Here is a 24,254-nt window from a genome sequence, read left to right on the forward strand (position 1 = left end):
CCAATTCAGCTTCGCCATCGGAGGCTCGATGGCGAAGGGAGGCATGTTGAGGGCGTCGTGTGCGGGGCTGGCGTTCTTCACATAGAAGAAGCCTTTGTGCCACTGCTTGATGGATTCTTGCAGTGGCAACTGGGGGAAGCCGGACTTTGACCGATGGTGCACCAGTGCAGCTCCGCACTGCGTCATCGGGCGAGGGCCGTCGAGCTTCTCCATCTCGGCCTTGTCCATCTTCTTGGACTGCTGCTTGAGGAAGAACAAGCTCTGCTAGAGGTCGAGGTGGGGCTCGATCCCCACGAAGCCCTCGCATAGGACGACGAACAAAGCAAGTCGGAGAATGGCGTTCGGCGCCAGGTGGTGCGGCTGCAGGCCGAAGAAAGTGAGAAAGTTGGAGAAGAAAGTGCTCGCTGGCAGCCCGGAGCCCCTGTAGAAGTGCTCGTCGAACACAACGATTTCTCCCTCCTGCGGCATCGGGGCGGTGTCGGCTTCGGGAATCCGTACCGTCACGAGAGAGGCCGGAGGCAACATCCGGCTGTGGCGGAGCGCCTCGATGTGGTCGTCGCAAATCTCGCTGCCAAGCCAAGCCCCATTGGACTGGCTCTTCTTCTAGGAGGAGCCGCTCGCCATGACTGCGGGCAACGGGCGCTTGGGAAGACTGGTGGCGACGGGTGGCGCGACGACGACGGAGAGGATGAAGATGAAGACAGGCGGTCTCTTTCTCTCTGGGCTCGGGGAAGAAGAGGGCATTGATGCGGGGCTAGAGGGGGGCGAATGGCCACCTCGGTACCCCCGCGCCTCATTTAAACCCCACGAAGGATCGTGGGGAGAGGATCCGGTGCGCACAAGACCCCATTAATCCCGTTTATTACGGGCGGTAACTCTACCCAACCACCGCGGAGTAAATCCACAGAGGATCCTTCGCACGGGGACTGAGGGGGCGTCGTGGCGGGACCCAGGGCCCAGGCCCGGTCCCGTCACCTACGTGAACCATCATCTCGTCAGGCCGGGCCTGGCACGTGGCGCATTTTACCCGGCCTACGATGAAGCCGAGGCGTCGCTTGGAAGCCAGCCAGCTTCTGAGCCGGCGTCCCCTGCCGCATGCGGCGGCAGGAATACAACTACAAACAATCAAGCTGGTGAGGCCACCTGCTCCAAAGCGGTGGGCCTCCCCAGCTTTGGGGACTACTGTCGGGGGAATAACCCCGGGGTAGGCTTAGCGATCCTGCTCCTTTACCTTCAGCCTAGAAGGAATAACCAGAACAATTCTACAAGGCCCAAGTCCCCTGGCCGGCTAGGAAGCACCTACCGGCTGGGGGGCGAGGCGACCAACTCTCTGGCCGGCTAGAGGTGAGACAACTACCTCCCCCTGGCCGCCTAGGCCAAGCCAGCCGGCTAGGGACGAGGCGGCCGTGCCCAGGCCGGCTAGTTAGGCAGGCTAGCCGGCTGGGGATCTCAAGTCACACCAGATCGTAGGTCATGACAAGACCCTACGATTAAAGGTGGCTACGCGTGAGCAAAGGTACTGGATCGGAGTGCACGACACGTACCAGCGTCGACGGCCACGCCGCTGACCTCCTCCGGCTCTGATCCATCACCTTGCACAGTGTCGTCCCGTCAAACTCCCACTCCATTACTGCACTCGGCATGGGAACAGTGGAGACGGCCGTACTGTTTGCCCATGACGAATCTCGCTTGACGACGCCGGACGTACCACACATGTCCTACGTCAACCTTACGCGAGAGCCTTATTGGCTAGCCGGCCGATGCCAGAACCCGACGGGACCTCGTAGCCGACGGGCCCCTCCAGCGACAAGACAACACCCCCGTGGGCCCCCTGGCTAGCCGGCGAGGCTGCCAGCCGGGTCCCACTCTTGTACCTTCTACCCATATTGTAGGTCGGTGGGTTCGTCTATAAAACCTCCCGGCCCCCTCCATGTAGAGGGTCGGTCAACTTAACACATACACCAACCACACAGGAGAGGCAGACGCGAGCCGACCGCTCCTTCTTCCTCCTCCACAATACAGCTCCAGGAGCACTTTGTAGTCCCATTCATACATCATACACTCCGGCAGGATTAGGGGTGTTATCTCTACGGAGAGCCCTGAACCAGGGTACATCGTGCGTTCCATGATTGTACCAACCTCGTTCGCAGCGCCCTCTGGTGCCACCTCGGTTCCCACCATCTTTAGCCTACCCATGGGTTATGTTATGAGTAAACACCGACAATAGGTGTTTATCATATCCTTTTCATCGTTTAAATTCTTTCCAATGTTGGTGATTCTCATCCAAGTCTTTCTTGGTGATTCATCCATCTCTTTCTATCCGGAGTGTTGAAGATATCTCAGAAGTTTCTTGTTTTCAATCCTTCCAATTATTTCGAGGGTCTCACCTCATCAAATTTTGATTTATACCGGTGCAATCTCACTTTTCTAATCAATCATTTCATCGGTGGTTTCTTTTGAGTGGGCCCATAACCCACATGTTTTTCGAGGATCTTACGTGGCTATTCTAATATTTTCCGGAGATCTCTAATTCTTTTAAATTATGACATAAATATGAATTTCATCAGTCAAATTACTTCTCCAAGATACATTCGAATTTACTCTCATCATTGGCTCAAATTTTTCATATTTTTTATTCCGGAGTGTCTAGGTAATTTTGATGGTGTTCTTGTCATATTTTTATCTTGATGTTCGAAGGAGTGTTTCTCTCAAATCTTGGCCATTCTTTTTAAGATTTTTCATCTCAGCTCGTGCTATCTTTTCATTTGTTTCCAATCATGAGTAATTCCTTCCATATTTATCCGGTGCATTTCAGAGTTGTTTTCATTCTCGATCCTCTAAAGGCCATCATTTTAAAATATTTCTTCGCTCTCAGCTTTCAGCTTTCATTCTCAAATTCTTCTCAATTTTTGTCTCTTCGTTCATCTCTCAATTATTTCAGTGCCTCATTCAAATTTTCTGTTAGTCGGTTCAAGATCTCTTCATTCTCAAGGTGTTCTTCAAGATTTTTGTGGGAGAACCTGAAGTATTATTTCTCTTGCATTTCAAAGAGCAATTCTTTCTCCTTTATCCATTGTGGTGGTGTTATAGCATTCTTGTTAGTGGAGGATTTTTAAAGAGAGTTTGTTTTAAGAATGAGATATTTAAACCCACCAATTCTCAGATATTTCAACCCATGGTTTATTCATTGAGCTTGTCTTGGTTTAGTTTTCACCAAAGCTTTTCCTAATGATTGTTGCTATTATGGTGTTGCCATTAATCCAAGTTTCCAATGTTTCCTCTTGGTGTAAGAAGTTTTCATATCTTGTCGTTCCCAAGCAATCCTTTCTTCTGTTAGTGGTTGGTTGTCACCTCATTAGTTTGAATGGCTTCCATAAGCCCACAACAAGCTTGTTCTTTTCATTATTGATCTTCCAACAACTCCATGCAATCCTCCTTTGTAGGATTCCCTTCAAGTTCAAATGGGCTAGAAATTGTTATTTTTCTTATCCATTCTTTCTTCCCAACGATCCAATTTCTATTTTCTTGTACCAGAGTGTTGTGTCTTATTTCATGTCCTTTCCTTTCATATCAATTTAGTTGGTTTATGGTGAATCTTGTCTAGATCTTCTATCTTATCAAAAAAAATCCCGCCGAAATTTCTATTGAATCCTGTCTTGTTTCTCATGTCATTCTTCATCTCTTTACAACCTTCAAGGATCGTTGGTTTCACTCGTTTGTGAAAGAAGCAACTAAGTTTTAACTCTTCCTCTTCCCTTTCATTCTTATATCTCGGAGCAAAATATCTTGTTAGTGTAGGAGAGTTGTGACAACCCGAGACTGACGCTCTCCAAGATTCCCCTTTGGTTCCGTTGCTGCCTTGTGATTAGATTGTTTGTCCCATTCATAATTGCATCATTCACATCACTGCATTACATAGGCACTTCGTTGTCGTCAGTTTTGAATACCTGCATCCATTATTAGTTGCCGGTTCTCTCCATTATGGTCGTTGATCGTTTCGAGACCAACCACACACACACACATGCCGCGACATCGTTAAAATATTGTTTTTGTAGGTGTCTAGAAAATATTATCAGATTGGGTTGAAACTTGGCGTGCGGTCTTAATATAGTGTAGATAGGCCGCCTGCCAAATTTCGTCACAATCGGAGTCCGTTTGATACCCGAACGGTGGACCGTAGCGGCATCATCATCGGTCTATCGTGGGACATTTTTCGGTGTGGAAAAATCTTGTTTCCGGCCTCAAACCTCCCTCTCTTCCCCACCTAGCCTATTCTACACAACCACCGCAACCCACCGAGACAACCCCTCCGATCGGAGACGTCGGATCGCAGTCCAACGGCTCGAAACGGAGCAAAAACCCTAACCCTAACCCCGTGTGTTTAAATATACAACAAACCCTAACCCCCGTCGGATCCCGTGCCCCAAACCCTAGCCCCCGCAGCTCATCCTCCCATCCTCAGCCGTAGGGCCCGCTAAGCCCATCTGAGGCCTGCCCGGGCCCGTCCGTGCAGCCCTGCCTCTGCTTCCCCGAGCCCCGTGCAGCCCTCCTCGTCCCGAGCCGCATCTCCAGCATCCCATGCTCCCGCTCCTCGCCAGCCGGTCGCCGGAGGACCCCGCGCCACTGCCTCGCACCTCCACCCGCATGCCCCCCGCCGTTGTGCTGTTCCACTCTGCCGACAGCCAACTACCTTGGCGCCAGCCTCAAGGGCGTCAGCGGTAGCCGCAGCCCGGCCTCACACCAGATTCGGCCCTAATCTGGCGTATCCCGGCTGCTCCGCGCCGCCGAAGCCTATCCCCGCTGGGAGCTTGCCTCCCGTCAGCGTGCAGTGCGCCACCGTCGATCCATTGCCTCGACCTCGTGAGTGGGAGGTCAGGGACGAGCGGATGCATCGCCCACTCCTGGTCCAGCTCACCTCGCCCTGCTAGGCTCGCCCAGCCGCCCCTTCCAGCCGGCCCAACCGCGGCTCGAGGCCCAGCCAACGCCCCCAGCCAGCCTCCTCAGCACAGCGTCATCGCATGGGCCCGAGCCCACTCTGGTGAGCTCCACCCCAACCCTCTGCTATCTTGCGTCATGTGCATAGAGTAGCTATGATGCGCCATGCTTTGTTTTCGGCCTAGTAGCAGATCCGACCCGAATAGATTTTTTTTAGGTCCTTTGAATTTATTTATTCTCAAAAAAGAACATATTTTCAAACGCTTGTAGTTTTTAATCCATGCGTCGTATCGCAACAAATTATATATGTAAAATGTGTAAGTTTTCGCGTAGAATAATATTTTCTAACCCTCATGCATAATTAAAACTGTTTAACTTGCTCTTTGCATCGTTTTACGTGTGAACATGTTTAAAATAGTTTAATTCATAGCTGGTGATCCGTAGCTCCGTTGGAAATGAGACATATATGTAAATGGACTAGAATGACAAGTAGAATAACGTGAACCACTTTGTTTTGCTGTTTAACAAACATAAAATGTGGTTAGGAAAAATCTGGACAGTTTACAAAGTTAGTGCGTGGGCTCATTTCGGAAATGCTATACGTCATTTCCGATCTCATTTAAAATGTCTAGATAGGTAGATAATTTGTGCTTCACCCCTTTCCAGGTTTAAACAACATTTAATTTTGTCATGTACTTAAACAGGAGTGAACTAAATTTTTGAATGTGGGGCTTCGTCAATATGCAACTCACTGCATATTGAGATTCACTTAATGTGTAGTATCTGTTTGTGTGAATTGCCATTCCATGCCTTGCATAATTAAATTCGGCATGCATCATATTAGGGTGTGCATCATGTCGTGCATGTGCCGTGGAGTTATCGTGTGTTGATTCTTGTTTCTGGTTTGCTTCGTCTCAGTAGAGTTCCGCAAGCGTGTCGGAATGTGAGGACCCGTTCGACTACTTCGGTTCGTGTGCTTCACGGAGTCGTTCTTCTTCCAAGCGGGATCTCATGCAAGATGATCATTTCCCTAGATACCATTACTATCAATGCCATGATAGTTGTCTCGTTTCTTTTGTAATGTCATACTGCCTACCACTTAGATGTCAGCCTCTCAACATTGCCATGAAAACCTTCAACCTGTTCACAACCTAGCAAACTACTGATTGGCTATGTTACCGCTTGCGTAACCATGTGTTGCCCTTGCTAGTTGTAGGTGCGGTTGCTTCCATGTGATAACATGGGTTCCTTGTTATATAACCATATTAATTTCTATTTAAATTAATGCACCTATACACTTGGTAAAAGGTGGAAGGCTCGGCCTTTCTGGCCTATTGTTTTGTTCCACCTTTGTCTCCTTAGATTTGGCTATCGGTGTTATATTCCATAATTGAGCGCTCCAAACACGATCGAGGTTGTTATGGGACCCCCTTGATAATTCGTTTTAGAAGAAGACTAGTCTGGCAAGGCCCAACTTTGGTTTTACTTTTGCCTAATAACTAGTAAATAACATAGGGACCCGCTGGCACCTGCGGATAATTAATCAACCCCTGAGCCAGTGCTCCTCATGAGTGTTGGTCCAAACTGGCAGACTACGGGGCCACCACGGGGCAACCCGTGGTTTGTTTTTACTCCGAGTGTGACCCATCCGTCGTGTCGTGAGAACGAGATACGTGACTCCTATCGGTTTTGTCGACACGTCGGGTGGCCTTGCAGGATTAGTTTTAACTTTGACAAAATTTCTTATCCATCGGGATTCCGGCGATGCTTTGGGCTATCTCAGAGTTGAGGTTTTCCATTAAGGAATTCAAGGAGATCACGAGTTTCGTGATCGAGACTTTCTATGCGGCTTGTGGTAATTTGTGATGGACTAGTTGGAGCACCCCTATAGGGTAAAATCTTTCAGAAAGTCGTGCCCGCGGTTATGTGGCAACGTGGAAACTTTGTTTAACATCTGGTTCTAGATAACTTGAAGTAAGTTTAATTAAAATATGCCAATTGAGTGCATAATTGTGACTGTCTCTTTCATGAGCTCCTTATCCGATCAAGGACATGATGGGGTTATGTTTGACGTAAATAGGTGGTCAGGATCATTAATTTGATCATGAGTAGTTCACGTCCACTATGTGTAGATCTTTCCCCTCTTTGATTCTTGTACTCGTAAGTTAGCCACCTCAAATAAATGCTTAGTCGCTTACTAGAGCCCCACCACTTAACCATACCTCACCCATTAAGCTTTGCTAGTCTTGATACCTTTGGAAATGAGATTGCTAAGTACCTGTGGCTCACAGATTACTACAACACCAATTGCAGGTACAGGTAAACTATCACTTTGACGTGAGCCCGCTGATTTTCCTATTTGGAGTCCTTCTTCTTCTTCTTCTTCTTCATCGATCTAGGATGGGTTCCAGGCCGGCACCCTAGGATAGCAAGGATGGACATTGTTCTTTGATCATTTGTTTTTGTTTGTAGACGAACCCTGCTCTTCTTCATGATGATTGTATGTATTGTACTGATGTGACTTAATGTAGCTTGTGGCGAGTGTAAGCCAACTCCTTATACTCATCTTTTCAATACATGTACTTGTAACGATATCCATTCTTGTGAAACGACGAGATGCGTTTCTATCACTGTCGAGTCCCTTGTGCCCAAATAAGGATAGGACGACATCTCGGGTGTTACATAGTCCCAAAGAAAAAAGAACACATGCAAGAATATCTATGAACACGGAGTGAAGCACACATGGGATAATGTCCAAAGATGCATTAATTACCTTGTTCCTTGCTTATCTTTGATGGAATGTGTGACTCCTTGAACTAATGCATATGGTTCAGGTTGATTGCATATAGTTCTTGCCAAAATGAATAAGAGTGAATTTCATTAGCAGAGTCAAACCTCTAGAACTTCTAGTTCTTCCTCTAGGGAATCTATCGGCATCCTGGGAATGGGGGTACCCAGACCTGCCTGCCTGTGGCCCAGGGTTGGCCCACTTCATCTACCAAAAACCAGCAGTCCCGACATCACTCAAGGAAAGGCCCTCGTGAGGGGCCAACCTCCTGAGGAGGAACAACATCAAGATCCGCATGGCCCCCCTCAGGACCCTTCTAGAGCGGCGGAAATTCCGAGGCGAGACCCGGCCTCAGGAGCCCAGGATGACGCAGGGGAAGGACACGCGAGTAGCAGAAAATAGGACGGTGCAGTTCCCCCTTTAGTGCAAAGATGGCGAGGACACACACAGGTCTCCAAGGCATCTCCCAAAGGTTTCCATTCTGGTGCAACAAGGCCAACACCGCCCGCCACCAGGATAGACATCATCCTTGGACCCGTCCTTGCTGCGTTGACAGTCAGTTTGCAGGCGAAGACTACTTTTGGACAGGGGAAGCACGTTCCCCTGTTCCCCTTCAAAATTGGCCATTGTGGGATCCCTTCCCGCCGAAACGATAAGGGAAGAGGACCCGAGACTCAGCTATAAATAGAGGATAGGGTACTTCGTAGAGGGGGGCCCGATTCATTCACTCGCCCACTGGCACTACACAAAGGCCACCCAGCCTCCAGAGGCCCTCGAACACTACACTAGTTCATCCACCAACCTCCACGAGAAGTAATCCACCAAAGCACGCTTCTCAGCGGCCCGAACCTGGGTAAACTGTCGTGTTCTGTGTGTTCCTCACCATCGAGTGAGTTCTCTGCCATCCCCAGCAAGTAGCGAGTCAGGCAAGACAAAGCTGCCAAGTGGCCTCCGCGCGCGCGCCCGAGTTCTAATCTTTAGGGTTTTGCGGAGCCCGAAATCCAACATTTGGCGTGCCAGGTAGGGAGTGTCTGTCGGAGCCGCCACGCCAACAGCAAGCGCCAGATCTCGACTGGACGACTCCATGGCAAGCACGACCACCCACAACCGTCGGTCCCCGACGGTGGACGACATCTGGGGGAGCAGGGCCGCCCCTACAGGCGCCGCCGTTCGGCCGTCACATCAAGCGTTTTCACCCAAGGCCCTAGCCCGCGGAACACCGCGTATGGCCGGAGGTCAACATCACCTTCGGCCCGGACGATCACCCCAAGGCCACGACGGCCTTCGGGACACTACCTATGTTGTGCATGCCGACCATAAGCGGCGTGGCCGTCTCCAAGACCCTCATCGACAGCGGCGCGTGCCTCAATGTCGTCTCGGTAGAGGCCTTCGATGCGCTGCAGTTGACCCAAGAGCACCTTGTGCCTTCAAAGCCCTTCTCCGGGGTGGTAGCAGGATCTGTTGCCCGTGTGGGACAGATTCTCTTGCCCGTCACTTTCGGCACCCGCTCCAACTTACGTACCGAGCAGTTCGACTTTGACGTCGCGCACATCCACCTTCCTTACAATGCAATACTCGAATACCCCACCCTCGCGCAGTTCATGGCGGCAATGCACCCAGGCTACAACATTGTCATGATGCCCAGGAGCGATGGCGTTCTCACCATCGTGGGGGACGTTAAGGACGCATCTCGGGTACTCGAGCTCTCCCACAAGGCCGCGGCCATGGCACATGCCAACCTCAGGGGTGCGGTGCGCACCACAGAGGTCCATGGGGACGCCCCCGACGTCGCGCCTGTCAAGAAGAAGCATTTGTTCTCCCAGGACACGACGGAAACAAAGCAAGTATCGATGGATGAAGGAAGCTCGACTTCCACCTTCACCATCGGCGCAAAGTTCCCCCAAGACCAAGAGAAGGCATTAGTGGGTTTCCTCAGGGCAAACAAGGACGTGTTCGCCTGGAACGCCTCCGACCTGGTGGGGGTTCCGAGGGATGTCATTGAGCACCACCTCATGGTGTGCTCGAACGCGCGCCCTGTGTAGCAGAAGGCAAGCCCCGAAGAAGCAGGCGTTCGTGGCTCAGGAGGTGCTCAAACTGAAGGAAGCAGGGGTTATTCGAGAGGTGCGCTACCCGGAATGGGTGGCCAACCCGGTGGTCGTCCCAAAGAAGTGCGGGAAGAAGCGTATGTGCGTAGACTTCACGAGCCTCAACAAGGCTTGCCCTCGGGACCCGTTCCTGCTACCACGCATCGACCAGATCGTGGATTCCACCGCGGAGTGCGATCTCCTCTGCTTCCTGGATGCATTCTCGGGCTACCACCAGATCAAGATGGCGGTGGAGGACGTCGAGAAGACAACCTTCTTCTCTGTGTGTGGGGTATACTGCTACGAGTGCATGGCCTTCGGGCTGCCGAACGCTGGGGCAAGCTTCCAGCGGTTGATGCATATCACTCTCGGACCGCATCTCGGGAGGAACGCAGAGGCCTATGTCGACGACATTGTGGTCAAGTCAAGGCAGGGAAAAACCCTGGTGGAGGATCTGGAGGAAACCTTTGCCAGCCTGAGAGAGGTGAACCTGAAGCTCAACCCCGAGAAGTGCGTTTTCGGGGTCCCATCAGGAAAACTGCTCGGTTTCCTCGTGTGGCGCCGGGGGATCAAGGCAAACCCGATGAAGGTCAATGTCATAAACAAGATGAGTCCGCCCACAACCCTCGAGGAGATGGAAAAGTTGGCAGGGTGTGTTACCTCCTTGGGTTGTTTCATCTCCAAGCTCGGCGAGGGGGCCCTGCCTTTCTTCAAGATAATGAAAAGAAAGGGGCCCTTCGAATGGACCCCGGAGGCCGACGCAGCCTTCGATGAACTCAAGCAATACCTCACGAGCCTGCCGGTCATGGTGGCGCCTTGCCCACGGGAGCCTCTGCTTCTGTACCTTGCTGCCACCCCCACTCCGCCAGTGCCGCGTTGGTGGCAGTAAGGGAGGAGCGAAGCAGCAAGCGCCCCACCCCGGGGAACCCCGACGGGCCCCCACCCACGGAGTCTTGGGGCTCGCACGACTCGCGAGCTCCGATTCTCCCGCAGGCACAGGGACCTGAGGCTCAGACCGCAGGGTCAGGCCATGAGATGCTCTGCCCTCCTGAGGCCCCGGCCCCTCCTCAGGATCGCGAGACGCCCGAACCTCCTATGCTCGCCGAGGAGCATGTTGCCTCGGGGGCCGCACCCTCGTCGAGCACCCGGTGTACTTCATCAGCACAGTGCTGCGGGATGCGCGCTCGCGCTATCCCATGCAGCAGAAATTACTTCTAGCGCTCCTCGTTGCTTCGCGTAAGCTGGTCCACTGCTTTCAGGGGCACCCAATCAAGGTCGTGTCCACCTACACCTTGAATAAGATACTGTATAACCCAAACACGGCGGGAAGGGTTCCTGAATGGAACATCGAGCTTCAGGCCTTCAACATCGAATTCAGCACGACCAGGGTCATCAAGGGAGCGACCTTGGCTGACTTCGTGGCGGAGTGAACGGACGCACCGGACCGGGGGCTGGAGGGGAGCCAATCCCTTGCCCCCGGTGTGGAGGCACCCAGGGATGGACCATGCACTTCGATGGAGCCTTCACACACAGAGGAGCAGGGGCTGGGGTCGTGCCCACCTCCCTGACGGGAGACAAGCTCCGCTACGTCGTACATCTCTGCTTCCAACATGGGCAGAAGGTCTCCAATAACATAGCGGAGTATGAGGGCCTCATCGCCAGCCTCAAAGCGGCAGCGGCCTTGGGGGTCCAGCGCCTCGCCGTGATGGGCGACTCCCAGCTTCTCGTCAACCTCTCCAACAAAGAGTACATGCCCAAGGACGAGCACATGGAAGCATATCTGCAAGAGGTACGCAAGATTGAGAAATGTTTTCAGGGCCTGGAGCTGTAGCACGTCCGACGTGGTGAGAACGGGGAGGCGGACGACATCGCCATAAGAGCTTCACGTCACGAGGCTCAAGAGCCAGGTGTCTTCGAGGAGCGACTCTTCAAGCTTTCCGCGACGCCGTCACCCGAGGAATCGGCGCCACATTGAGAGGAGATCCCCCCGGCACCACTCTCAGGGGTTCCAAATTGCGGCCAGGCCTAGGGGGCTCGACTGCTCCTGGCCATGGAGGCACAGGCTGATGAGTAGATGCAGGAACTCGGGGCCTACCTGCTCCACGACACACTGCCGAAGAAGGAGGAAGACGCGGAGCGCGTAGCACGACAAGCCTCGGCCTACTGCTTACGGGACGGCGACTTGTACCGCAGGCGCCCCAACGACGTCGTGCTGCGGTGCATTTCCAGGGAGCAGGGGCACAAACTACTGGCCGACATCTACGGAGGGGACTGCTTGCATCACTGCTCTTCTAACACGCTCGCAGGTAAGGCATTCTGGTCAGGTTTGTACTGGCCTACGGTGTTGGACGACGGCACCGAGTTGGTCCGGTCTTGCGAGGCCTGCCAGTTCCACGCAAAGCAGATCCACCAGCCCGCGCAGGGCCTCCAAACCATTCCGCTTTCCTGGCCCTTCGCGGTCTGGGGGCTGGACATACTGGGGCCCTTTCCACGGGAGGCGGGCGGCTTCCCTTACCTCTACGTCACCATCGACAAATTCACGAAGTGCGCGAAGGTGGAGCCCGTGCGCACCATCCCTGCGGGGTCGGCCGTCAAATTCACCAAGGGCCTCGTGAGCCGCTTCGGCATCCCCAACCGCATCATCACCGACAACGGTTCGTAGTTCACCAGTCACCTCTTCAAGGTTTACTGTGCTAACCTAGGGACGTAGGTATGCTACGCATCGGTGGCACACCCGCGGAGCAATGGCCAGGAAGAGCGCGGCAACGCAGAGGTCCTGCGAGGCCTCAAGGTGAGGAGCTTCAAGAAAAAGCTCGAAGCTTGTGGCCGGGGTTGGGTTGATGAGATACTGTCGGTGCTATGGTCCATCCGCACCTCCGCGACTAAGCCCACCGGCGAAACCCCGTTCTTCCTCGTCTACGGAATTGAGGCGGTCCTCCCCCACGAGATGAAGCACTGGTCCCCACGGGTCATGGCGTTTGATGAGGAGCGTCAGGAGGCTGCGCGGGGGACGAACCTCGTGCTTGGGGAGGAGACGCGCCGCTGGGCCTCACTCCAAGCTGCGAGGTACCAGCAGGCCTTATGGCGCTATCACTGCCACAACATCCGCCCGAGGACCCTTGAAGTCGGCGACCTCGTCCTGAGGTGTGTTCAATCCAGGGAGGGATTGCATAAGCTCTCGCCCATGTGGGAGGGCCCGTTCAAGGTCGCCCATGTCTCCAGGCCTAGCGCCGTGCGCCTGGAGACTCAAGACGGAGTTCCCATCCAGAACGCGTGGAACATCTAACATCTCCGGAAGTTCTACCCGTAACGCCTCTGCACCGCCTCTACATCGTCCTTCAATTCTTCCAGAACCTACTTCATCTCGTGACACTCTCACATAATAACGAGCCAAGGCTGTGTACGCCCAGGCCCTCTCGAGGACGCGGAAGGGGTCCATTCCATGCCAAGTGGATGACCTACGCTCCGCGTTGGGTGAAGACAGGGGCAATCAACACAGTCCGCCAATGACTATGTGTGATAGCCTGACTTATTAGGGATGATAGACTACTCATATCAATAAGGAATTTCTTCTTTTCCGGGAGCCCACTCGAACAAAACTCCCAGGTTAAGCGTGCTCAGCTTGGAGTAGTTCTAGGATGGGTCTTTTCCGTGAGCCCATTCGAACAGAACTCCCAGGTTAAGCGTGCTCATCTTGGAGTAGTTCTAGGATGGGTGACCGACCGGGAAGTTGATCCCGGGTGCGCATGAGTGAGGACAAATTGCATAGAAAAGACTAGTATTGATATGTGGGGTCAGTCTAGATCCCGCCAGGAGTAACGACCGCCGGCGGGTGTTCCGGGGTGTTACACTATGCCAGCAGCTCGCAAGGAAATCAACACGGTCCACCAATGACCCAAAAGGAATCAGGCGCCTATGCCTCGGGGTTAGGGACACTCGTGGGGCCAAAGTGTCCTCGCGACCTCCCAGATATACGCCCACCGTGACACTCTCACATAATAATGAGCCGAGGCTGTATACGCCCCAGGTCCCACGAGGACACAGAGGGGTCCCTCCCTTGCCTAGTGGAAGCCCTATGCTCCGCGCTGGGGGGAGACGGAGGCGGTGAATATATTAGGCGCCGAACGCGGATTTTATTTGCTTTTCTCTGGCTTGGATTTGCTGATATTTTTGAAATCAAACTCGGGGCTTTTCCAAATGAAGTCTTTGCAAAAAACTTGTTTCCTTGCCCGTTCTTCGTAGTGCACTATCTTACTCTAAGTTGATCATTCGCCTACCCCCCCCCCGTTCGTACCCCGCGAGCGGGGGCGGGGGGCACGGTGCCGACACCTCGCCAAGGCCTTGGCACCCAGACCCTCGCGTGGCACTCACGAACGAGTCGGCAGACTCATGCCATCAGATAATCGCTTAAGAGTCCCATTCACGGCTCGACGCGCCATCTTGGAGAGGAAACAAAAATTGGTCTTTTCTTACCACAACTGTTTCTCTTGGGACAACTTGAGCATCTAAGGGGGCTCCCGAGCATCGCGCCTCGGGAGCCTCACCGGACACAATGCCACTTGGCCACCCTGGTGCTGTCCAGGCATATTCGGTCATCATCGGGGGTGTCAGGGCCTGGCCCCATGAGGAACGACCTTGGTAACGGGTCGCGCCTCACGATGGCAGGGAAATGTGCGGGACCAGGACCTGCCGACGCAGAGCTTCGTGAATGCAGACTAGGGATCTCCACAAACCAGACCCTTCAAAAGCAGAAAGCAGAATCTGCGAGGGCCTCTTGGACATCTAAGGGGGCTCCTAAGCATCACGCCTGAGGAGCCTTACCGGTCATAAAGCCACTTGGCCACCCTGGTGCCGTCCAGGCACATTCGGTCGCCATCGGGGGTGTTAGGGCCTTGCCCCCTGATGAACGACCTTGGTAACGGGTGGCGCCTCACGACGAGAGGGAAATGTGCGGGAGTGGGACCTGTTGACGTAGAGCCGCTTGAGTGTCTAAGGGGGCTCCTGAGCATTGCGCCTCATGAGCCTTACCAGTCATAAATCCACTTGGCCACGTTGGTATCGTCCAGGCACATTCGGTCGGCATCAGGGTGTCAAGGCCTTTCCCCGTGAGGAACGACCTTGGTAACGGGTCGCGCCTCATGACGGCGGGGAAATGTGCAAGACTGGGGCCTGCTGACATAGAGCATCGACCCACTTCACCCGCAACGAGGAGGAGCCAATCGAGCAACAAGCCCCTCGAATGCCATAACCACGGCCACAACCAAAGAGGTTCACCGCAAGCACACCGAGCTAAGTATCCCAACCAACCAAACGCAATGGTACTAACGAAAGGGGCGGTCGCCCAAATCTATTACATGCCCGAAGGGCCCTTCCTTCTTTTCATGGACGCAGGGTCAGAAGTAAGGAGGAGACAGATAGCGACAGAGGTCCCAAGGGGGTTGCCGCCGCAGGAGCCCGACACCTAGTTCGTGCCCTCCTCCTCCTTCACGGGCTCCACAGGAGCAGACAAGCGACATCGCGCGTGGGGGCCTCCCCTCATGGTCCGGGCGCGGAGGCGAGCCAGCTCGTTGAAGCTGTTGTCGCTCGGGCTACCTCCGGAGGGGGTGTCACTGTTGCCGGAGGGGGGCGCCCACCGCCGGAGGCGGGCTTATCTACAAGATCGCCGCGGACGGCGTCCTCCAGGTAGCAACCTAGAGGATCACCCTCGTCTCCAAAGATCTTGACGAAGAGTGTCGCCTGCCCGTCATACTTGAAGTGAAGGTAGCGCCTCCCCTTCAAGCCTCGAGCATGGGCGAACGTCTGCCACCCGCGGTTAAAGTACACGTAGTCGTGGGGGGTGACCTCGACCTCCACCTAGGATGCCCCACCGCAGCAGCCCTCGACCTGCAACCAGAGGCCTGGGAGCCCGCCGGTCGGCAGCACCCCCATGAAGAAGTTTGGGAGCTGGAACCATGCAATTTGTGGCCTATCCACCCACATCACGAACTCCTTTGTCGTGTCAGCCGAATGAAGCCGCGGGCGTGGCGGACGGGTGGCCATGGCGCTCGCGCCATTCGATGCCCCACGGACGCCACCGATGGTGATTCCAGGGCGGGCGGAACCATGGTCGCGCCCGTCGGAGACCGATGTCGACACCGCTACATACTTCCGAGGGCGGCCGCGGCCTCTTTTGGGTCGCGTGGCGGCGAAATCTTCCCCGGAATCCTTCCCCTTCCCGAAAGCGAATACTTCCCCACCGGTGCCATGCTCAGGGGGTGCAGGGCTCGAGGTGGAATATGAAAAAGACGAAGGCAATGTGGACCTTAATCGCCCCCACGAGGTCAAATATATGGCCGAGGGCAGACTGGCGCCCCTCCACGTTCCTGGGCCCATGCAGCTCACGAGGAAGCGCGCCCAAGAGGCGTGCGTAGAGGTGATGGCCCCGAGGAGCGATGATGGCTTGCACCGCGCCCGGGCGTCTCGTCAGTTTGACCAGGCGCATCTCAGAGCGCCTCGGGAACCGGGTGTGCTACCACTTGGCTATGCGGCACACGTGAAGCCTGGTCCGCAGATTTTTAGGGCTCGTGACACTTCAGACCGCCCACAAGGCTTCGCCAAGAAGCCAGCCCAGGCGCGCCTTGGTCGCGGGGGCTTCTGTCGGCATTCTGGGAATGGGGGTACCCAGACCTGCCTGCCTGCGGCCCAGGGTTGGCCCACTTCATCGACCAAAAACCAGTGGGCCCGGCATCACTAAAGTCAAGGCCCTCGCAAGGGGCCAAGCCTCATGAGGAGGAACAACATCAAGACCCGCAGGGGGCTCCCTGAGGCCCCCTCCGGAGCGGCAAAAATTTCGAGGCGAGACCGGGCCTCAGGAGTCGAGGATGACGCAGGGGAAGGATAGGAGAGCATCACACAGCTGGACGGTGCAGTTCCCACTTTAGTGCAAAGGGGGTGAGGACACACGCAAGTCTCCAAGGCATCTCCCAAAGGTTTCCATTCTGGTGCAACAAGGCCACCACCGCCCGCCAGCAGGACGAACGTCATCCCTAGACCAGTCCCTGCTGTGTTTATAGTCACTTTGCAGGCGAAGACTAGTTTTGGATAGGGGAAGCACGTTCCTGTGTTCCCCTAAAAAAGTGGCCATTGTGGGATCCCTTCCCGTCGAAATGATAAGGGAAGAGGACCCAGGCCGCCGCTATAAATAGAGGATAGGTTACTTCGTAGAGGGGGGCCCGATTCATTCACTCGCCCACTGGCACAACACGAAGGCCACCCAGCCTCCGGAGGCCCTCGAACACTGTACTAGTTCGTCCACCAACCTCCACGAGAGGCAATTCACCAAAGCAGGAGTAGGGTATAACGCTTCTCAGCAGCCCGAACCTGGGTAAACTACCGTGTTTTGTGTCTTCCTCACCATTGAGTGAGTTGTCTGCCATCTCCAGCGAGTAGCGAGTCAGGCGATCCAAAGCTGCCAAGTGGCCTCCGCACGCGCCCCCGAGTTCGAATCTTTAGGGTTTTGCGGAGCCCGAAATCCGACAGAATCCACACCAAATTTATGGGAATCCTTGGAGTTGTGGTAGCACTTGTTGAGGTAGAGCTAGTAGTATTCTTGGGAATCCACTTCCACTTGGCTTGGGGTTCTTCTTTAAATAGGTCAATGTCATCTTGAAGCTTTCCCTTGCCTTTGTGGTCTTGTTGTAGAAGGACATTTTGTGAGCTCATTCCTTCGGAAGGAGTGGAATCAGACTTATCTTCTTGGGGAACAAACTTGGGAGTGGGATATGGACCTTCTTCCCAAACATCTCCATTAACGTTGAAGTAGACAATACCTCGTTTCTTCTGATGTCCTCCTTGCTTGCGCACAATTTCCTCAAATTGCTTACTTCCGGCAAGACTCTTGAAGACGCCTCTCTTTATAATCCCTTTCAATAGATCATTTTCTTGCTCAAGTGTAACTTGGCTAAGAGAATCGTTAGTGGCATCAATTGAGTTACTAGCAACAACATTATTGGATTTAGCTTTAGCATTGTTGTTACTAGATGAAGAAACCTTCTTGCCTTTGTTACTAGTGTTCCTAGGTTTAACTTGTGGAACGAAGTTAGACAAGAGTAATTGTTTGGCTAGATTAGAAAAACTCTTATTCGGAAGATCATCATTGATTGCTTTTAAGAACTCATGCTCTTGCTCCAAGTTGAGCTTCTCGAAGCGTAGCTTCTCATGGGTTCTTGCAAGCTCTCTACGATCTTCTAGAGTAGTCTCATGAGCTAACTTAAGAGTTCTTAATTCTTGAGTTAGTCGTTCAATTTCTTTCTTATCATCATCATTCGATTTCTTTTGACTAGCATGTTAAATAGAAATTTCATTTTTAGTGCATTCACTAGTTTTATCTAGAAGCAAGTCATCTTCTCTTAACAAGTCATCCTCATCACTATTGCAATCAAGATACTCAAGATGTGATACCTTGGGGCCTTTAGCCATGAAGCAGTTTCTGACTCCCTCATTTGGTGAATCAAATAAGTCGTAGGAGTTGGTGGAAACAAGTGCAATCGCGGCAACACCTTCATCTTGACTATAGTCGGAGTTGGAGCTATAGCTTCTCTCGGAGTGGTGATCAGACTCGGAGCAAGAGACCCATTCACCAACATGAGCTTGGTGTCTTCTTCTTGAACTGCTCTTGGTGTATTTGTCCTTCTTCTTCAATTCCTTGCCTCTCCGTGAGTGTATTCATTCATAGTGATCTTCTCTACTCGTTCTCTCTGTACGAGGTGACTCATCTCTTGAGCTTCGTCTTCGAGGTGACTTTTCTCTTCTTTAGTAGGGAGTCGAGCACTCAGTTGAGTAGTGTTTGGGCTTCCCACATTTGTAGCAGTTTCGGTCACGACTGGACGAATGCTTCTTATATTGTCTTGAACTTGAGCTTCTAGCTTTGCCTCTACTCTTGTAGAACTTGTTGAATTTTCAGACCATGAGGCTTATCTCTTCATCAGTGACAAGATTGTCTTTTGAAGTAGCGGGAGCATCACATAAAGCTTTATAAGCACCGCTTGACTTGTTGGGAAACTCATCTTTGTCCTTGAGTGACATCTCATGAGCGACAATCCAACCAATGACTTCAGTTGGCTTTAGATATTTGTAGTTTGGCATCATTTGGATCCATGTGCAGACTGTGTTATACTTGCCATCAAGAGAGCTCTAAGTATCTTCTTGATGATGAATTTTTCGGTCATCTCTTGGCTTCCTAAGACGGCAATCTCATTGGTGATGAGAGCTAGCCTAGAGTACATTTCAGTGATACCTTCACCATCCTTCATCTTGAACTTGTCAAGCTGACTTTGAAGCACACCCAACTTAGATTCTGTGACAGAATTAGTACCTTCGTGCATATCAACCAAAGTATCCCAAATTGCATTAGCATTCTCAAGACGACTGATTTCATTGAATTCTTCGGGGCAAAGGCAGTTGAAGATGATATCGGAGGCTTGAGCATTAAATTGCAACATCTTCAGTTCATCAGCTGTCGCATCACGATCTGGTTCATGCCCATCTCCAAAGAAATTACCTTGCACACCAACACGAATAACAACTCAAACATCATGATTAAAGGCAAGTATGTGCATTTTCATTTCATGCTTCCAACTAGGAAAATTAGTGCCATCGAAGTAAGGACCTCTATGATGATAATTTCCCTCACTAGATGCCATACTGTCGTAGGTTGCTAAACCAATGAAATGGAGGCCAATGCTCTGATACCACTTGTAGGATTGAAAGTATGTCTAGAGGGGGGGGGGGTGATTAGGATACTTGACAAGATAATTATTTTGCCTTTTCCAAATTGTACCGAGTGGCAGCTACGACAGTTATAACAAGTCAAGTACACCCTACACATGTAGTTCTAATAGTATAGTAGTGGAAAGTAAACATGTAAGTGTAAATAGAGGAGTAAGGTAGGGAGATCAAACGCATGAGGTTGACACGACGATTTTTGGCATGGTTCCGATTGGTGGCGCTATCGTACTTCCACGTTAGTGGAGACTTCAACCCACGAAGGGTAATGGATGCGAGATTCCACGGAGGGCTCCACCCACGAAGGGTCCACAAAGAAGCGGCCTTGTCTATCCCACCACTGCTTCCGTCCATGGAGGACTAGCCTTACTCGCAGTAGATCTTCATGAAGTAGGCGATCTCCTTGCCCTTAAAAACATCTTGGTTCAAGTCCACAACACGAAGTAGGAGGCTCCCAAGAGACACCTAACCAATCTAGGAGGCACCACCCTTCAAAAGGTAATAGATGGGTTAGATCAATGAACTCCTTGCTCTTGTGCTTCTAAAGATAGTCTCCTCAACAAAAATCACTCTCTTACAGAATATGCATGGGTAGGAAAGGTTGATTTCATGGTAAGCAATTTGGGGAGGCTAGAGATCAAGTTTCAAATGATTGGATTGGAATATCATGGTCTCAACGCATGAGTAGGTGGTTTTCTCTTAGAAAATGGATCTAGAAATTAAATGTGTGTTCTGAGTGCTTCTCCCACGAATGAGAGGTGGATGAATGGGTATATATAGGCACCAGCCAAAATACAACCGTTCCACACAAAAGAGTAAACTCGGTGACACGGAAGTTGGAAACTCACTGGTATCGACTAGCACTAAAGGTGTGAACTTTTGAATCTCGGTGAGACCGAAATATACAACTCGGTGGCACTAAAAAGGTGACTAATGGTCAGATGGCCAAATTCCGAGGCAGCGATACTCAAACTCGGAAATTCCGATTTTGTGTATCTTGGCAATAGAATGTTGGTCAGCCAAACTCGGTAGCACCAATGCAGTTTTGGTTGCACCGATTTGGTGGGAATGGATAGGGTTCTGTGTGAGGTTCAAACTCGGTGGGTCCGATGTGGAAATTTTGGTGACACCGAATTTGTGAATGTGGAACTTGACAGAGTGGATATGTGGGAAAAATGACTAAGTGTTTTGGTGGCTAACTGTTAGGGCATAATTCTTCCTAAGTGGTTTTAGTGATTGATGAAATGCCTGTGCGGACTAATCGTGTGCATAAAGCATTTCAGGTAATTCATGTCGAGGCACAAGACGATTCGATGCCCCCCGAAGTTTCTCGAAGACGGTTGCTTTCTATGTTTCTCTTTGGTGGTTTTGAGTCCTAGGAAAGTCGTACTATTAAGAGGGGGTCCGTGTCGGAAAGGTGTGGGTGGAATCATCACGTACACTTAGTGCTTCACCTTTCCTTTGGCCACAATGGAGCTCCATACTCATATTTACTGTCTATGCAAAAGGGCCAGCGGTAGTACCGCTGGCACAACGGTAGTACTGCTCTCAGAGCAGTAGTAATTTTTCACTACCGCTCCAAGAGCGGTACTACCGCCCTGAGTGCGGTAGTAATTTTTCACTACCGCTCTGACGAACTTTTTTGCATACTTTTCCCTCCGCAGTAGTAGGCATGGTAGTAATTTATTATTACCGTGGTTGGGGAGGTGTAGAGCGATAGTACCGCTCTTAGGAGCGGTAGTACCGCTCATAGAAGCGGTAGTACCACTTGTCTATTACTCTGGTAGGTGGGTAACGGTTGGATCTGAGCCCACTATATAAAGGTATCTTCTTCTTTGAGGAGCTTACCTTCAACCTCTCTAACCTCCATTGTTGCTCCATAAGCTTACTTTCGCCCGATCTCTCTCTCAAACCAATCAAACTTGTTGATTTTCTAGGGATTGCTTGAGAGGGACTTGATCTACACTTCCACCAAGATATATTTGATTCCCACACTAATCACTAGCGGATCTTGTTACTCTTGGGTGTTTTGAGCACCCTAGACGGTTGAGATCACCTCGGAGCCTCATGCCATTGTGGTGAAGCTTCATGGTCTAGAAGGGAGCCTACAAGCTTTGTGTGGAGATAGCCCCAACCTTGTTTGTAAAGGTCCGATCGCCGCCTTCAAGGGCACCAATAGTGGAATCACGACACCTTGCATTGTGTGAGGGTGTGAGGAGAATATGGTGGCCCTAGTGGACTCTTGGGGAGCATTGTGCCTCCACACCGCTCCAACAGAGACGTACTTCCTATCAAAGGGAAGGAACTTCGGTAACACATCCTCGTCTCCACCGGTTCCACTTGCGGTTATCTCTTACCTTTACTTTGTACTTTTTGTAGTTGTGGTGTATTCTTTGCTTGCACTTATTATCGTTGTAGTTAGCATCATATAGGTTGCTCACCTAGTCGTTCATATAGAGAACCTTTTATTGCTAACGTCAATTTGTTAAGACAAGCTAAAAATTGGTAGTGGCCTATTCACCCCCTCTAGTCAACCATATTGATCCTTTCAATTGGTATCAGAGCTACATCTCTTTATTGAGGGTTTAACCACCCGAAGAGTATGGTTGACGATGGTGGGGATCGACCCGAAGGTTCGTAGGCCATGGAAGTGGTTTCGGTCACAAGAGACGACCTGAATGAGGCCATGGCTTCACTTAAGACGTCCATGACTACCGAAGTCAAATCCATGCTTAAAGAATTACTCGAGGGGATGAGAAACTCTCCCGACCCGTTGCTTGTGATTAAACCCACCTCACTGGTGTCGGAGGCAAATTCCGATAAGGAAGCGGCTAAAGGTGCTCAAACGTCCTCCCCTCATGACAAGAATGGGACGGGGACTTTTGCCTCGGTTCCCCCTCCTCCGGTCTATGGAGGACCGGTTCCTACCCCACATATTAATAACCTAGGACCTCCTCCAAAACTGATTAACGGTGATTTCACTAATTGGGTTTTTTTCTATCAAGTCTCATTGGAATCACAGCTAAACAAATTTTTGGAGAATCATCGAGCAAGGTTACTATCCTCATGATCCAAGGAACCTTATTCCAAGAGAAGAGGTGGACAACCAATACAATCATTGCGCATTGTTCATCCTTCAATCCGTTGTACCACCAGAATATCTCCCACACCCACGGCCCTTCACTCATGCAATGGAGTGTGGGGAGCACATCATGGTGTTGTACAAGGGGAGTTCAAGCATTCAACAGTCAAACTTTGAAGTAGTCCTCGATCGGGCCGATGAGTTTGTAATGCTAGAAGATGAGGGCCCCCGTGATCCCTATCGGAGGGTGACTGCCCTCGCTGTTGCTCTCCAAGACCATGGGAGCAAAGATACAGATGACACATGGATCAAGCGCAAGTTTCTCAAGGAGATCATGCCTTTCAACAAAGCCATGTCTTCCGTCATTCGGCAAAGACCAGATTTTCACTCCTTGTCCTCAGGCGAAGTGTTGGATGAGTTCATTGCTATGGATATCATGAATAAGACCGCCGACAATGCGCTTGCTCGTGGTCGGTCAAAAACAGGATCTCCCAACCTTGCCTTAAATACCAAGGCCATTGTTGATGAAGAAGACGAGGAAGAAGATGGCTGCCCCGAAGAGACAAAATACGCTTATCATGAGCACATGGCTCTTGTTTGAAGCCAGTTTTGGGGAAACAAAAGAAACTCGAGACCCAACTTCTCCAAGGACAACTCAAGTGGGTCCAAGAACAAACAACGAGTATGGACATGCTACAACTGCGGCAATGTGAGTCACTTTGTTGCAGGTTGTCCCTATGAGAAGAGGGAGGACAACGCTGGCAAGCTCATTCGCAAGGATATGCCCAAGTCCTTCCCCAACAAGAACACCTTCACCAAGAAGACTCATCCAAGGGGCTTGGCAGCCCACAAAGAGTACACCTCCGATGATGATGAAGACAATAAACTCGTAAGGGGATGGCAACGGCCACCGTCACCATTGCCACTTCCTTCCCAAAGGTATCACTCTTCGGCGCCACCAACGAGAACCGTATCGCCAAGTGCCTCATGGCCAAAGGTATCAATAAGGTAACCCCTATCACCAAGACCACTCTCACTACCTCTCCTTCATTATTAGACTGTGTTGATAATAGTGAGGTAGTAGAACTTGATGAAAATGAATTTTATAAATTCTTATGTAAGATCAAGGGTGAAACCAAAAGACACTTTGTTGCTCTTTTGGAAAAACTTGGTGAAGCCAATGATCTCATTGAGACTCATGAGGATACTATCTCCAATATGCAAGAACATAGTCGTGATTACACTGATGAGATAGCAGAACTATCCATTTCTCTAGAATAAGAGTGTGGTCTTCGTTTGGCTCTTAAGTAGTCACACAACGTTGATCATGCTAAAGTAAGAATAGAACTCGATCATGCGATTGTTCTTACTCATGTGCTTAAATCTGAGAAGGTTGCACTTGGGGTTGGCCATGATAGACTCAAGGAAGATTTTGATGTACTCGACAAGGCCCACAAGGTCTTGAAAAGTTCTCACTTCTCCCTTAAGGAGTCTCATGATCAACTCCAAGTAAAACTAACCAAGGAGATTTCTACTTGTCCTCCGTTTGTTTTAATTGATAATGCTTGTGCTACTAACCCTTGTTGTGAGCACGTGCATATTG

The sequence above is a fragment of the Hordeum vulgare genome, chromosome 6H, assembly GCF_904849725.1.
Source record: "Hordeum vulgare subsp. vulgare chromosome 6H, MorexV3_pseudomolecules_assembly, whole genome shotgun sequence".
NCBI lineage: Eukaryota > Viridiplantae > Streptophyta > Magnoliopsida > Poales > Poaceae > Hordeum > Hordeum vulgare.